We start from the raw sequence: 14,125 nt of genomic DNA on the forward strand, positions 1-14,125 counted from the left end.
ACCGTTAGAAATAATTCGTAAACAGTTTCTACAATCCATAATCTATCATTACATGGATGATATATTGTTAGCTGACTCTAAAGGAGAAATATTAGAAAAAATGTTTGAGAAAGTAAAGGAAGTTTTACCTCGCTGGGGATTACAAATTGCACCTGAAAAAATACAAAAAGGAGAGTCTATCAACTACTTAGGATATAAAATAGGTCTACAGAAAATTAGACCACAAAAAGTACAGATCAGAAGAGATCGCTACCAGACTCTTAATGATCTTCAAAAATTACTAGGAGAGATTTCTCAACTGTAAACCATAATTGGAGTAGAAGGGCATGATTTGAAAAACTTGAAAATGGCCCTAAAAGGAGATAAGGACTTGAATAGTCCACAAATACTATCAGCTGAAGCTGAGAAGGAATTAGAATGGGTAGAAAAGAGGATACTAGAAGCACATGTGGACCGTGTGGATCCAAACCTAGACTGTATTCTGGTTATATTACCATCTAGAGAATATCCTTCAGAGATTTTGATGCAGAGAGAAGATATCATATTAGAATGGATATTCCTACCACATAAACAGAATAAAAAACTAAAAACATATATAGAGAAGATCTCTGACTTGATTATAAAAGGTAAATTAAGACTTCGTCAGCTAATAGGAAGGGACCCAGCAGAAATTATAGTACCTTTAACTAATGAGGAAATTTCTTCCTTATGGAAAGATAACGAATATTGGCAGAGAGCTTGCAGTAACTTTTTGGGAACAATTAGCAACAACTATCCCAAAACTGAGAGAATCAAATTCATAAAGAAAACGATTTGGATTCTTCCACACATTGTAAGAAAAACACCTATTTCTGGAGTTCATACATTCTACACTGATGCAAACAAATCAGGTAAGGCAGGATATAAATCAGGAAAAATTAGCAAAGTGGTTCAAAGCCCTTACAATTCTGTACAAAAGGCAGAATTGTATGCCATTCTCATGGTACTTATGGATTTTAAAGAACCCCTCAATATAGTTACTGACTCTCAATGCGCAGAGAGAGTCGTTTTACACATTGAGACTGCAGAATTTATTCCTGACAATACAGAATTAACTTCATTGTTTATACAGTTACAAGATACTATCAGAAAGAGGACTCATCCTATATATATAACACACATCAGATCCCATACGGGTCAGCCAGGTCCTCTAGCACAAGGTAATGATGAAATTAATCGTTTATTGATAGGAAGTGTGCTAGAAGCCTCAGAGTTTCATAAGAAACACAAAGGTTTAAAAAAGGATTTTTCTGTCACTTGGGAACAAGCAAAGGAAATAGTAAGGAAATGTCCTACTTGCTCATTCTATAACCAAACTCCTTTACCACCAGGCAGTAACCCTAAAGGTATAAATAGGAATGAAATATGGCAAATGGATGTGTTTCATTTTGCAGAATTTGGAAAATTAAAATATGTACATCACACTATAGATACATTTTCAGGGTTTCAATGGGCTACTGCTCTGAGCTCTGAAAAGGCTGATTCTGTTATAACACACCTATTAGAGGTAATGGCTATTATGGGCATACCTACACAAATAAAAACTGACAATGCCCCAGCATATGTCTCCAGCAAATTGAAACAGTTTTTTGAGTATTACAAGATAAAGCACATAACTGGTATACCACACAATCCTACAGGACAAGCAGTGGTTGAGAGATCCAATCATACTTTAAAAGAAATGCTCCATAAACAGGCAGGAGGAACCAAGACACCCAAACACAGATTACATAATGCTTTATTAACATTAAACTTTCTTAATGCTGATGAAAAAGGAAAAACAGCTGCAGAAAGACACTGGACAATAGAAAAAACATCTGAACTAAATCAGCCAGTGTACTTCAAGGATGTACTGACCTCAGAATGGAAAGCAGGATATGTGTTACGTTGGGGTAGGGGTTTTGCATTTGTATCTACAGGAGAAGAAAAACTATGGATACCATCTAAGTTAATCAAGATCTGAGTTGAACAAGAGAAACATCTTAAATCAAGAGAAATGACAAGTCATCCAACAAATTAGGTCCCATGAGGTGTGTGGAGGCCTCTCAAAGGTAGGGGAAGTGTTCTGTTCTTGTTCTTACAGGAAAACAGGGAAAAACTATCATCAAACAGCCAAAAGACACTGAACATGTAGGTGCCTACAGAAGAGAAGACAGCTCTTCAGAAACAATCACTTAAGGAAGCAGAATCTGATATATGGTAAAAAAAAAATATTTAATTGTAGTAAACTATTTCTATATAGAAATCTATTTCTCTCTACTATCTAGTATTCCTGAAGTCCCAATTTATGTAAATCAATGCTGGCTTTGGAGTTGGATTTGGCTTTCCTTCTCTAAATTCAAGCATGTTGTTAAGATTAAAATAATGGTTTCTGCCTTAAATCAAGAAGCCAATTGGTGCCCTTACTCACTCATGCCCTCACCCTAGGACTAGATATGTAGGTCATTTTGTTCTCGATTTTCCTTTTCTTAGAGCACACTTGTTATTCACTGTTTTGTATAAAGCCTAAATCTTTTCTTTAGACTAAAAGGGGAATTGTAGTGAGATAGTTCTGTGGCACTGACCACGCCCATTGGGGTGGAGCCATGGGCGGAGTGACCTGTGGAAGGAGGTCGGAGGGGGCCAGGAAAGGCGCTCTCTTTCTGGTGTGACTCGGACAGGAGAGGATTGGGTTGAATTTCCTGGTGTTCATCTGTCTAGGTTGTAAGTTATTTCTCCCTGAATAAACATCTATTCGGCCTATTTGTTTATCCTGATCCTTATTTAACCGCATTACACACCTACTTTTAAATACCTTTCAAATCAAATATTTCTTTGTCAGCCTCCATGACCCAATCCCTCAGTCCCATCCCGTGTCACTTGAACTGTTGCAATGGTCTGCAAGCTGGCTCCCTTTTCTGAAGTCTGAGGACACTGCCCTTTACAGAGCCACCACTGGGACTTCTCCTAAGACCCAGTGACAGCACTGACCTCTGCTGTAAACTACTGGACTCCCTAGATCAGCAGGCAGACTGCACTCCCATCATCCAGCCCTCATGGTTCCCTGGCTCTGCCCTTACTCACTCATGCTTTCAGACTTCCGGAGCTCCTGGCATTTCACACACCTTCCTGGCCCAGGGCGCTCACCTACACATCATACTTAGTCTTCAGGCCCACAATAGGATTACTTCTTCTGAAGAAGCCTTTCTTTCGGTCCTGGCACTATCACCTTCTGGAATAGGAACAGTGTTATTTATGTCTTAGCCTAGTCCGGAAGGGCTTCAGCTTATGAACTGAGGAAAATACTTGTCAAGGGAATGAAAGAAAGAAAGGAAGGAAGGAAGGAAGGAAGGAAGGAAGGAAGGAAGGAAGGTGACAGATGTTACTACAGCAAGAAAGAAAAGCAGGGGAACCAGTGTGAGGTTATTTGAGGCCACCAGCTTTAGACACATCAGAGATCATGTGCATTCTAGGACATCACCATGGAGATAACAGGGATATCACCTATAGGTAAGAATAACCCTCAAGTAGAGGTGTTATAGTGACCAGTGAAGCCCATGGGTGTGAAAATGCTTAGAAAACTATAAATGACTGTTCAGACTTGGGAAGGGAGCACCAGCACCCTGAGGGCAGAAGCCTTAGTGCTAGTGATTCCGAGAAAGTCTGGTTCAGAAACAGGCACTCAGCAAACACAAGGTCCCCTCACAGTGGGCTGTGCATACCCACCCCTCTGTGCCTAGCAGAGTTCCTAGAGAAGGTCAAGGCTGCACTTGCAGCATGAGTCTGCACAGTGAGATTCCTGGTGGTCAGGGCACCAGAGCGGGGGGGGGGGGGTTAAGACCAGCTCCTGGATTGACCCACAGTCCCAGCGGGAATCGGACTCACATTTGATGTCCTGTGTGTGCACACAGTGAAGAACTCTGCTTTCTGGGGCTGTGGTTTGTAGCCTTCAGAGCCTTAAAATAGAACCGAAAGGATATTTTTAGTGCTTTATCCCGAGGCGTGGCTGGCTCCTGTGGGGCTCGTGTGACGCATGAAAATAGCTTTGGTCTGTTTGCAAGTGATTCAGACAGCTGGTTTAGAGCTTCAAAGTGTAAAAATACAAACAAGGCAGAGGTGCTGCATTCTAACTATAGGTCGTTCCCTTCCTCACACATCTGGAAAACTGCCCCTAACCAGGCACAGGTGAGCCCTGGTGAGCCCTGGTTTTCTGGGTCTTGGACAAATCACAATGCTGCTCAGAGGGGACTGGAGGATTTCCAGATGGTAGACAGGTCAAAGCAGAGAAAACCAAGGGGGAAACTGAGGCTGTGCGAGGCTGTTTCACTTTGCCAAAGTTGTATAGTTGATTCATGGCAAGGTGGCTTTCTGTTCATGCCTAATTCCAAAGCCAGTTTTTTAAATTTTATTTTTGTGTATCTCTCTCGGTGTGTACGTGTGTGGGTATGTTTGGGGCAGGTTTCCGGTGCTCATATAAGCTCGTGGCAGCCAGAAGAGAACCTTAGATACTGTTTTTTAACTACTGGCCTGTCTTCCTTGGTGGGTTTGTTTGTTTGATTGATTGGCCTGGGGCCAATCAAGCATTTTACTCCCAGCTTTTTACATGGGTCCTGGGGATCAAGCTCAATGCCTACCAGCTCCTGCCTCCAGCCAGGTTCCTGTCCTAACTACTCTGAATGATGGACGGTGACCTGGGAGTGTAAGCGAAATAAACCCTTGTCTCCTCATGTTGCTCTTGGTTATGATGGCATTTCATCACAAGAAACCCTAACTTACATAGCCCCAAAGCCAGTTTTTCCACCGTAAGACCATTTAAACTCCACAAACCTCATCTCACTTGGAGTTCCTCCGAGGCAATACTGTTATTCCAGTTTTGAAAGTAATGAAGCCAGTGCTCAGAAATCAAGGAGGCTGCCCACCATTTCACAGTTAAAGAGCCTTTAGGCCACCTCAGGGTCCTGGAACCGAAATGCCTCGAGCCCCTGGCAAAGGGCAATCTCTAAGGCAGCTGAGACAGATGACAAAGCAATCGATTATAGCCACAAGGACTTCAGGACCTGGCTGGCTGGGGAGAGGCAGGCATGGCTTCTGTCTTTCTTCATCAATTCCTCCTGAGGAGCAAAGAAGCTCAGTATGTGGGCAAGATAGGCTTGCATATTTTCCAGAGATCCCCTCTATTCCAGGATACCCTCAAGAGCAGCACCCAGAACACTAGGGCACAGTCTCTGAGCCCTTGGTGGGGGGAGCTCACCATGAGGCCAGTCCTCAGTTATCAAGAGGACAGTGGCTTCCATCAACCTTGGACATTACATGAAGAGCAGGTCTAAAAGCTACTGCTGGGAAGACCTGTGCTCTCTGAAACAGCTGGGCAAGTGAGCATCGAGGGGAGACGATCTGCAACATCTTACCCATGGTGTGTCACCCTACCACACAGAGCCCTTTAGCATTTGGCGATCATCATTGATTCCAGGCAACTGACTACATAGTTGTAAGAGTGCACACAATTTTATGTAAGCAGAAACTCACTGGATAATTAATATAAGCCATGCTTTGGCTTGCTTTAGTCAACTTTATGGCCATAAACACAAAAGTGTATCCTTTTAGTTACTGTGTCCAGTTCCATTGTGGGGATGACTTTATGTCTTCGGCGTTCTGATCGCAATTCACATTGTGCTTCATGTCACGGCATCTTTTGCCATGCTCTAACCTTGTGGACACAAAACACTGAAAGGCAGACACACTCTGAATTACTTACCACAAGCTGACCTTTATTTGACCTCTACTGTTTCATTTCATTTAGCAGTGGAGGAAAAAAAGAGGAGGTAGGGGCCAATAACCACACAAAACCTAGCCCTCACCTGTAGTTTGTCAGGTGACTGCCCGGCCTCCTTCATCTTTTTACACAAGAAAGCTCTGTACCAGCTCTGCAGTCTTTACAGTAACAAAACTGACCTGGTGATGTGCTCGATCAGTGCTTCTCAACCCTCCTGATGCTGTGACCCTTTAACACAGTCCCTCATGTTGTGGTGACCCCTGACCATAAAGTTGATTTCATTGCTACTTCATCACAGAAATTTTGCTACTATTATGTATCAGAATGTAAATATTTTTGGAGGTAAGAAATTTGTCAAGGGGGTCACGGTCCACAGTTTGAGAACTGCTCCTCTAAATACAGTTTTAGGGCCACACCTGGGTGTCACTCATCTGAGCCATCACAGCTCCTGGTAGGAGAGAGAAGAGCAACGCTGATGTCAATACTCATTGTGCTGCTGGAGTCTGTGACCTGCCCACCGTCATGCAGAGCCTCTGAGCCCCACATTGCAATTCCCTGGGAAGTCCTTTCCTCCCTCCCTCCCTCCCTCCCTCCCTCCCTTCTTTCCTCTCTTCCTCCCCCTCCTTCCTTCCCTCCTTCCCCTCTCTCCCCCCCCTTCCCTCCCTCCTTCCCTTCCCTCAGACCCTTCCCTCCTTTCCTCCTTCCTCTTCCTTCCCTCCCTTTTTTCCTTCCCTCCCCTCTCTCTCTTCCTTCCTTTTTTGAAAGCCAAGTGAAGTAACATATGTGCAAGCACTTTTTTTTAATCGCAAAAGGCTCTAAAATATGAAGCTGTCATTTTGTTAAATATTTTGATTATTCAGTGATTGCTAACATTTTCAAATGTCTGTCTCTTTAAAGAAAGGCTTAACCAGAATGTTGATATATCTTTGCCCTTAGCACATGGCTGTCCTTGAGCAAGGTGCTAAGAATGCAGCATCAGGCATCTTTCCTGGGACTGGCCTTCTCACAATTGAGTCACTGTGCTTCTTAACTCTCTGCAGTTGTCCCCATTAGCAGGAAAGTGTGTGATCATGTCTGTGATGAATTTCAAGGCATTTAAACAAATCTCTGTGTTGTTGGTCACAATGACAGCTGCACTGTACATTTGAAGAACTAGGTAGCATTGCAAGACTTGGTCATCTTTAGTTTCCATCCATGCTTGGTTCATAAATACATTTGCAGAGTCCTGGCAATAATTTTGAGACCTCCTAGCCTTGTGTGCTAGCTCTGGATTTTGTGGCCTCAGGGTGTAGGCTCTAGAGGGTTATAATACCTTTCACTTTATGGTCTTTCACAGAATTTGACTCTTTTTTTCAATACTTCTCAGGGCCTGACTCAGAAGCACATTCCCACCCCCTCAGTCTTTGGAACTCAGCAAACTTAGCAGCAGTGGAGGAAAATGCTCCAGAGAAGCCCTGGGTTGCCAATCAGGAGGAAAAAAAGACAAGACCCAGCAGGGTCAAGAAGTCAGTAGGAGGTGTTGACAATTAGGCTGTGAGGATCAAGTCCTCAAGACAGTTCCTGTTTCTAATTATGTTGACATCCTATTTGTGCGCTTTTAAGAGGGACTTTGAACATGATGGACCTTTGGCATCCCCATAATCAACCCAGAAGAATAAATGCAATTCTCACTGGAGACGCTCAATGTAGACATCTATACATGGAAAACTACTGTGCTATAGAGAGAGAAATGGCACAGCCTATTGTGCAAGGGAGTCTGACCACATGGCCTCCTTTGGGAGGGCTTTTGTTATGGTAAGACCAGCTGACACTAAGCCTAGGATTGACTTATGGCACTGTGACCATGTCTTAATGAGTGAGTTGATGGAACAAATGCTTAACAGGTTCTTTCTTTCTTTCTGTATGCTGGGAACTTCAGCAGCCATAGGAATCCAGTAGAGAGGAGAGAGGGTCTCAAGGTCTCATATTCCAGCAGGAGCAGACAGCCATGCAGGTGATGAGCATACATCATGAAGATGGCTGGCAGGTGTGTCAATAGGTGTGGGAACACGGCAGGGCTTCCCAATCCAGTTGCTGGGGAAGGGAGAAGACTATAATGGAAGGCACTAAGTATTCTAGGAACACATGTCCTATCCTGATGGAGTCCAGCAGTGTCTTCAAGATTTACTAGGAATTAAGGAAGGGAAAGCAGGGAGACAGACCTACAAGGAAGTGCATCATGTTCAATAACCTGGAAGCAAGAGCAAGCACAGGAGATGAGTGATCACAGTATCAGTGGGAGAGAATAAGCACACTGGGGAATAGCAACAGAGGTCAAGTTTTGTGGTCTAGGTTGTTCTTGAACTCATGACCCTGCCTCCTAATTGTATTACAAATGGGCACACTCAATTGCACAAACTGGTGAGATTTCAATGTAGTGGGGAAAACACAGATACCACATGTTTCCCCCTACTACATTAGGATACCCTCCCCTGCTCTTTCTCTTCCCACACCCCAAAGATAACCTCTAAAAAGCAGTTGCTAACAGTGAACTGCCTCTAAGGAACACATGGTTAGGTAGCCTGCAGGACAAAGCTGAAGCCAAATGCACTCACCTACAGAGGTAAGCAGTTCCAGTTGCTAGGAGAGGCACCAAGGTGAGAGCTATCTGGCTGTAAATCAGGACAGTCTTGGATGTAGGTGAACAAACTGCAAATAAATAATAACAAGATGTCAGAGCCAGGGTAGGCTCCGGTGCAACCTGCCCATGAGAAAGGCTGTTCTCCAGGCAAGAGCATTCTGTGGGCATCATCTGTTCCCCTGTATACTGGTTACCTGTATGACACAGGCGCTAAATGTGAATGAATGAATAATCAATCAGAAAAAGCAAATGCCCTATTTCCCAACTTTGACATTGTGGAAGTTGTAGAATGGTCCTCAGAGTGGTAGGCATGTGCATCTGCCTTCTGACAACACCAGGGTTGCTGGACAGAACGTTCCATGCTTCATCGGTGAGCTCCTGGGGTCTCATCTCAGAGGCTTTTGGAGGGGTAGGCTCTTGATGAGCAATCTAATAGGCATAAAGACACCACAAGGCACCAAGGAAAGTGGACCCACAGGTCCATACTATATCTGAATGCGACTGTAGATAAATGGGCTGGAGAGAGCAGGGCTGGGGTGGGGGGTGGGAGTGAGGGTAGGGGATGGGCCATGACTGGGACTAGGGAATGCATTAATAGATTATTCTGTCTTTTGCATATACTTCCTCTCTGGAGACCTTTTGCAGGAAAGGTAGCAGTCCTTAGATGGAAGTTGGCAGAAAGCTTTCTCAACAACAAAATCAATTCAATAAACTGGCTGTGGGTTTCCAAACATTCTCATCCTATTACATGTGTGGAAAATGTCAGAAATTGGCTCATGTGGCAGGGGACACAAAAGCTGGAGTCACAAATCTTGGGGGATTACTGCAGAGTGCTTCTCACTTCTATCTAACTTCTCAGATGAGTTCTGTAGAGAAGAGGATGTGAGACATTGTCCTTCAGATGAACAAGCTGTTACCATGGTAGAAAAGACCTATGGATGCTTGAAGGTACCCGGGAAATGCACAAGGAGGGGATGGGGATGAATACAATATTTAATCTAATTGGGAGATTCCACTTGGAAAGAATTCCAGGATACCTTATTTATTTGTCCTTCTTAAAATCGCATTTAGTGATCATTAAGTCTAACACCTGTGTGCTGGGTACTGAGCTTGGGGCTGGCTACACAGTCCGTAAGAAAACATTTCTCTCTTGTTCTCATGGAACTCAGTCTAGAGTTTCATGAGACATGGCAGACAAAACAGCAAGGGCAAACGGGTAATGGGAAATAGCTGCTTTAGATGTAAATGTGACATTCAAGTTGAGACCCAGAGGTTGGAGAGGATTCATTCAAGTAAAGAGAGGATTCATTCAAGTGAAGAGCTTGGGAAAGGCTAGGTTGGAGGACATGTTGGGCAGAGGGAACAGCATCTGCAAAGGTCTTGGACAGGAATGAACTTGGCCTTGGGAAGAAGACAAGGAATGGGGCAGGTTCAAATGGCTTTACAAACCAAGAACATGGTAAAGTCTTGAGCTGCATTTTGAGGGTAGTGGGGAATTGCTTGGCTTTTAATGATGGTAGCTCTATGATGGGATTTAGGTTTACCTGATGGTGTTGAAAAAAAGGAACGAGAGCAAAACAGTTCAAAGTGGAGGAGGGGGAAAGAGTAGGGGTGTGGGGGAAGACTAGAAACATTCCCAGATGGATTGAGCAGGACTCCAGGCTAAGTGGGATACAGAGGTTGGGGGAAGGAAAGATCAAAACTGACTCTTGCATTTTAGGTTTAAGCAACTGCTTGTCTAAATCAAGGATAAAATGGACATGACATAAGATTTAAAGATTCCAAAAGGGCATTTTTACCAGGTATTAACTGAGCAAGGCTCACCCTGGCATCAAACACTGCCTCAGAGGTGTGGTTAATGAGCCCGAGTCTTTCTCATTTTTTCAGCTCACTGACATTGTTGCCCTGACCTTCTGTTTACTGAACTGAAAAAGTAAATAAAATTGAGAAATTGCTCAAGGCCAGGAAAATATATCATGAGCCACATGCACAGTGATTTAGTGGAAAGTGAGATGGAGCCGGGGCATGGTAAAGACACGTCTACAACCATGGTTCTAAGAGCAGTAGGTAGGAAGAACTCAATTTTGGGCTCTACTTGGGCTATATACTAAGGCTCTGTCTCAAAATAAACCAAAATGGGACTGACTGGTGTCTCAAACTAACATTTCCTGTTTACCAGAAATCTTCGGAGAGCCTAAGTAATAGAAGTCACAATTGGCCAGGTCAAGAACACAAATTTCCACAGTGGGCAGGTTACAGGAAAAAGTGGATCAGGAGAGGAAAAGGAAAAGATGATCTCAGAGATGAAAGTACTCCAAGTGTCGGAGTCAGGGGTTAGGGGTCAGGGGACTGGCATTAAATCACCAAACTTGGGCCAAGAAAGAGCTCTTTGGCCCAAACCAGACTTCAAGTGGCAAAGGGAAAAAGCAAATATGATCAAATGACAGACATTGTTCCCCAGGAAAAGAATGAATGAAAGGACAGTGGCCACAAGGGCAAAAAGCATTAAGGTCCATAGGAGGACCTTGCTCTGTTCCAAGGGCAGGCGGGAAGGACAGTCCCTTGGTTGCTGGAGTTCTAATTGAAGCATGGGGAATACATGTTTTATGAGCCTTCCACCTAGCCTCCCCTTATCTTCCTCCTCCTCCTTGCCAAACTGCAGTGCCCCGCTTGTAGCCTGGACTTCTCTCCTAGGTTATAGCCTCCTCTGACACAATCGTAGTCATCATCTAGTCCACTCAACTAGCTAGGACACTGTCATGTGCAGGAACGCACAGGTACCCAAGCAGCAATGACAATCATGACTCAGAGCCTTAGAAGCTGCTGTGAAAAGGGTTCAGGTGGCAGTGAATTGATGTGAACTAGCTCAGAGAGGATCATGACAAAGAATGCAAACTGGAGCTGGCTGGCAGACCTTCTGAAGGTAAAATGTGTCTTGGGGACCAGTAGAGATAGAAGCTATGTGTGGCCCTGGGAGCTAAGGGAGGTTGAGTCAACAGTGGGCGAGGCCCCAGCAATCTCAGCCTTCCACATCACAAGCAAACTAGTTCCATCTCATTGAAGGAGCTTAGAAGCAGCCAGTCCCTCTGTCAAGCCACCTGAGGAGCACACAGCCTGTCCAGCAGCTTGACTTCAGCCTTGTGCAACCTCAAGCAGACCAGTAGGCAGTGCCTGTAGAAATGGCGAGATAATAGTGGGGGGGGGGTTGTTCAAGATTCTGCAGTTGGAGTGATCTGTTTGACAGACTTGGAAATAATCAGTAGCTTCCTAGATGGAGGAAAGGAGTCTGACCTCTGCTGGGTCTTGGTAATATTAGCTGCCATGTTGCCATCATGGCTTGCTTGAGGCTTGAGAGATAAGCGAAAATCTGTTGATTGGGTTTGGGAGGCTAGTAAATAGGACTTGGGGAGAGTCCCAAAGGGGAACAGACCATGGGAAATCAGTGAGGGCGTAGGTGGGGGAATGAGGCAGTGCATGGGATTTGAGGGGTACAGTAGAGAGGCAGGATCTGTGTGACAACAACTGGTTGCTTCCCTCCTTCACACAGCTGTGGAAATAGAGGTCAATAAGCAAGGTGTGTTCAGGAGCCTCATCAAACTGTCCTTTAGTCTGCCACATTGGAAGAGAAGAGTATGCTAGAGGCTAGCAGACCATAGAAACAGGAGTGGCTGATGCAGCCATCCTGGAGAGAATGGAAGGTGTGTCCAAGGAGGGGAGAGGCGGAGAGAAAGGCTGGGGGTGGTGAAGGGGTGGGAGGTAGAGGGGGAGCTGCACATCGTGCAGTTCAGGTGATAGTATCCTCAGAGTAGACCCTTGGGAAATAGCCGTGTGTGGGGACATGGGTCCTGCTAGCATCAGAGCAGTCAAATATTACAGAAGATGCTTCTGTGTAAAGCAGAAAAAGCACGCCGTGATCAGTGGGGCTCAGTTATAGGATTGCAGGCTGAATTTCAGTCCACACTTTCCCCATATTTTCAGACACCCTCCTGAAGGGTACATGCTGTGCAGCTGTATGCTGAGGCTTGCCCAGTTGGAAAGATGAGAGGCTCTTGGGTCAGGGGCATGCCCTGCTGCAATCTACACCCAAAGTCAACACTCACTATCCATCCTCTTCCAACTCTAAATGTTTCGTGTTTTGCTCCACTGAGAGCCCACATCTCTGAATGGAGGTCAAGTTAGATTGCCCTCTGGGCCTGTTTTGCTGTCACAGGCTGCCTGCTGTGACTATGAGCTCTGGGAGGGCATCCCCCCAGAGACCCAACCCGAAGAAGCTGAAAGAGCTTCTGTTGATTCAGATGCAATGGTCTGAGAGGGCTTGGGCATGACCATCACTTGTGATAGAGAGCACAAGAGTTTGCGGGCTCGAAAGTGGGCTGTTTAACGGGATGTTTTAAGTCAAAAGTATGGGGTTCCTCCGAAGCATTTACTTGAATGCAGTCCGGCTGCTCTGAGCACACTGGCTGGTTATTCCGGAACCACAGAGTGAGGCAGAAAGAAAGGCCGGATGTGGACATGGCCACTGGCAAAGGCAGTGCTGTTTTTAAAGGCCACACAAGGCAGAGTGCAGGCCAGTTCATGGGCCTGATGCTCCTGGCTAGCCTCCACCTGTGACTGTCAACCGCCAGGCACCTCCATGTTCAGTGCCTTCTTCCGTTCCGGCCAACTGAAAATGTGAGAGAGCTAAATGTGTCTCTTGGGCTAGTTTCCCAGGGTTCTTTCCTGTAATCAGAACCCAAGCCTCCAGCTTCCAGAGGGCAAATTAGGCCAGAAGTCATTAGAGTCCAACTCTATAGAGGGCAGCAGTCAAACTAGGCTCATTGTAATCATTTGGAGGTTAATAACTCAACTTAATTATCCACATTAACCTTGATAATCCAGAGACAGTCTTGCAATGAGTGCACTTTGTAGAATTTATTTATTTAACAAATACTATGCATGCAACTCTCCTACAGGCTGTAGAGCTGGGCACAGCAAACACCAAACTGGAAAAGTCCAGTTCTTAGCCCAGTGGAGACATGTGACATGGGTCTTGATGGTTGTAAAGAAAAAGGGAGTCTGATGGGTGGGAAGAAAGATACCACACAGACCTCTGAAGCATCTCATGGGCTGGGGAAGAAAGTTTTATGGGAAAGTGGCATTTATAGTCAGCCTTGAGAACTGAGTGGCCTTTCTGGAAGAGACAGGAAGATTGTCTAAGTAAAGGAAGCTGTCTGGGCAAAAACGATACGCTGGGGAAGCATGAGGTATATTTGGGGAAGTGGGAGAGCCTTGTGCCAGATGCCTAAGAAAAAGAGTTTTCAGATAACACAGCTGGGCTGATGTTGGCAGCCAGGGTGAAGGGCTGTGGTGCCAGCTGCAGGTGATCAACAGGTAACTCACTGTTCCAGAAGGCAAGGGTGACATGCTCAGGGATGGGCTTTTGGTAAACCCAGAAGACAATTATACGAGGCTAGAACAATTAACCAGGGAAAATATGAGGGCCTGAATGGATGGGACAGCAGGTGGTTGGAAGCATTCCAAGATTGGGAAAGTTATACCAGCTTATTTTTGAGATGAGAATCCAACCTGGGAGAAAACATTCATGATGATAAGCAAGAATCCCTGACTCCTTTGTGATGAGACATCTGCTTTCATTACCTATAACTCAAGCTCCAGAAGCATCAAGTCTCTACTCTTGTTTTGGGGTTGACTCAAATTTGGGGAAAGAGCAAAGA

The sequence above is a fragment of the Phodopus roborovskii genome, unplaced genomic scaffold (genome assembly GCF_943737965.1).
Source record: "Phodopus roborovskii unplaced genomic scaffold, PHOROB, whole genome shotgun sequence".
Lineage (NCBI taxonomy): Eukaryota > Metazoa > Chordata > Mammalia > Rodentia > Cricetidae > Phodopus > Phodopus roborovskii.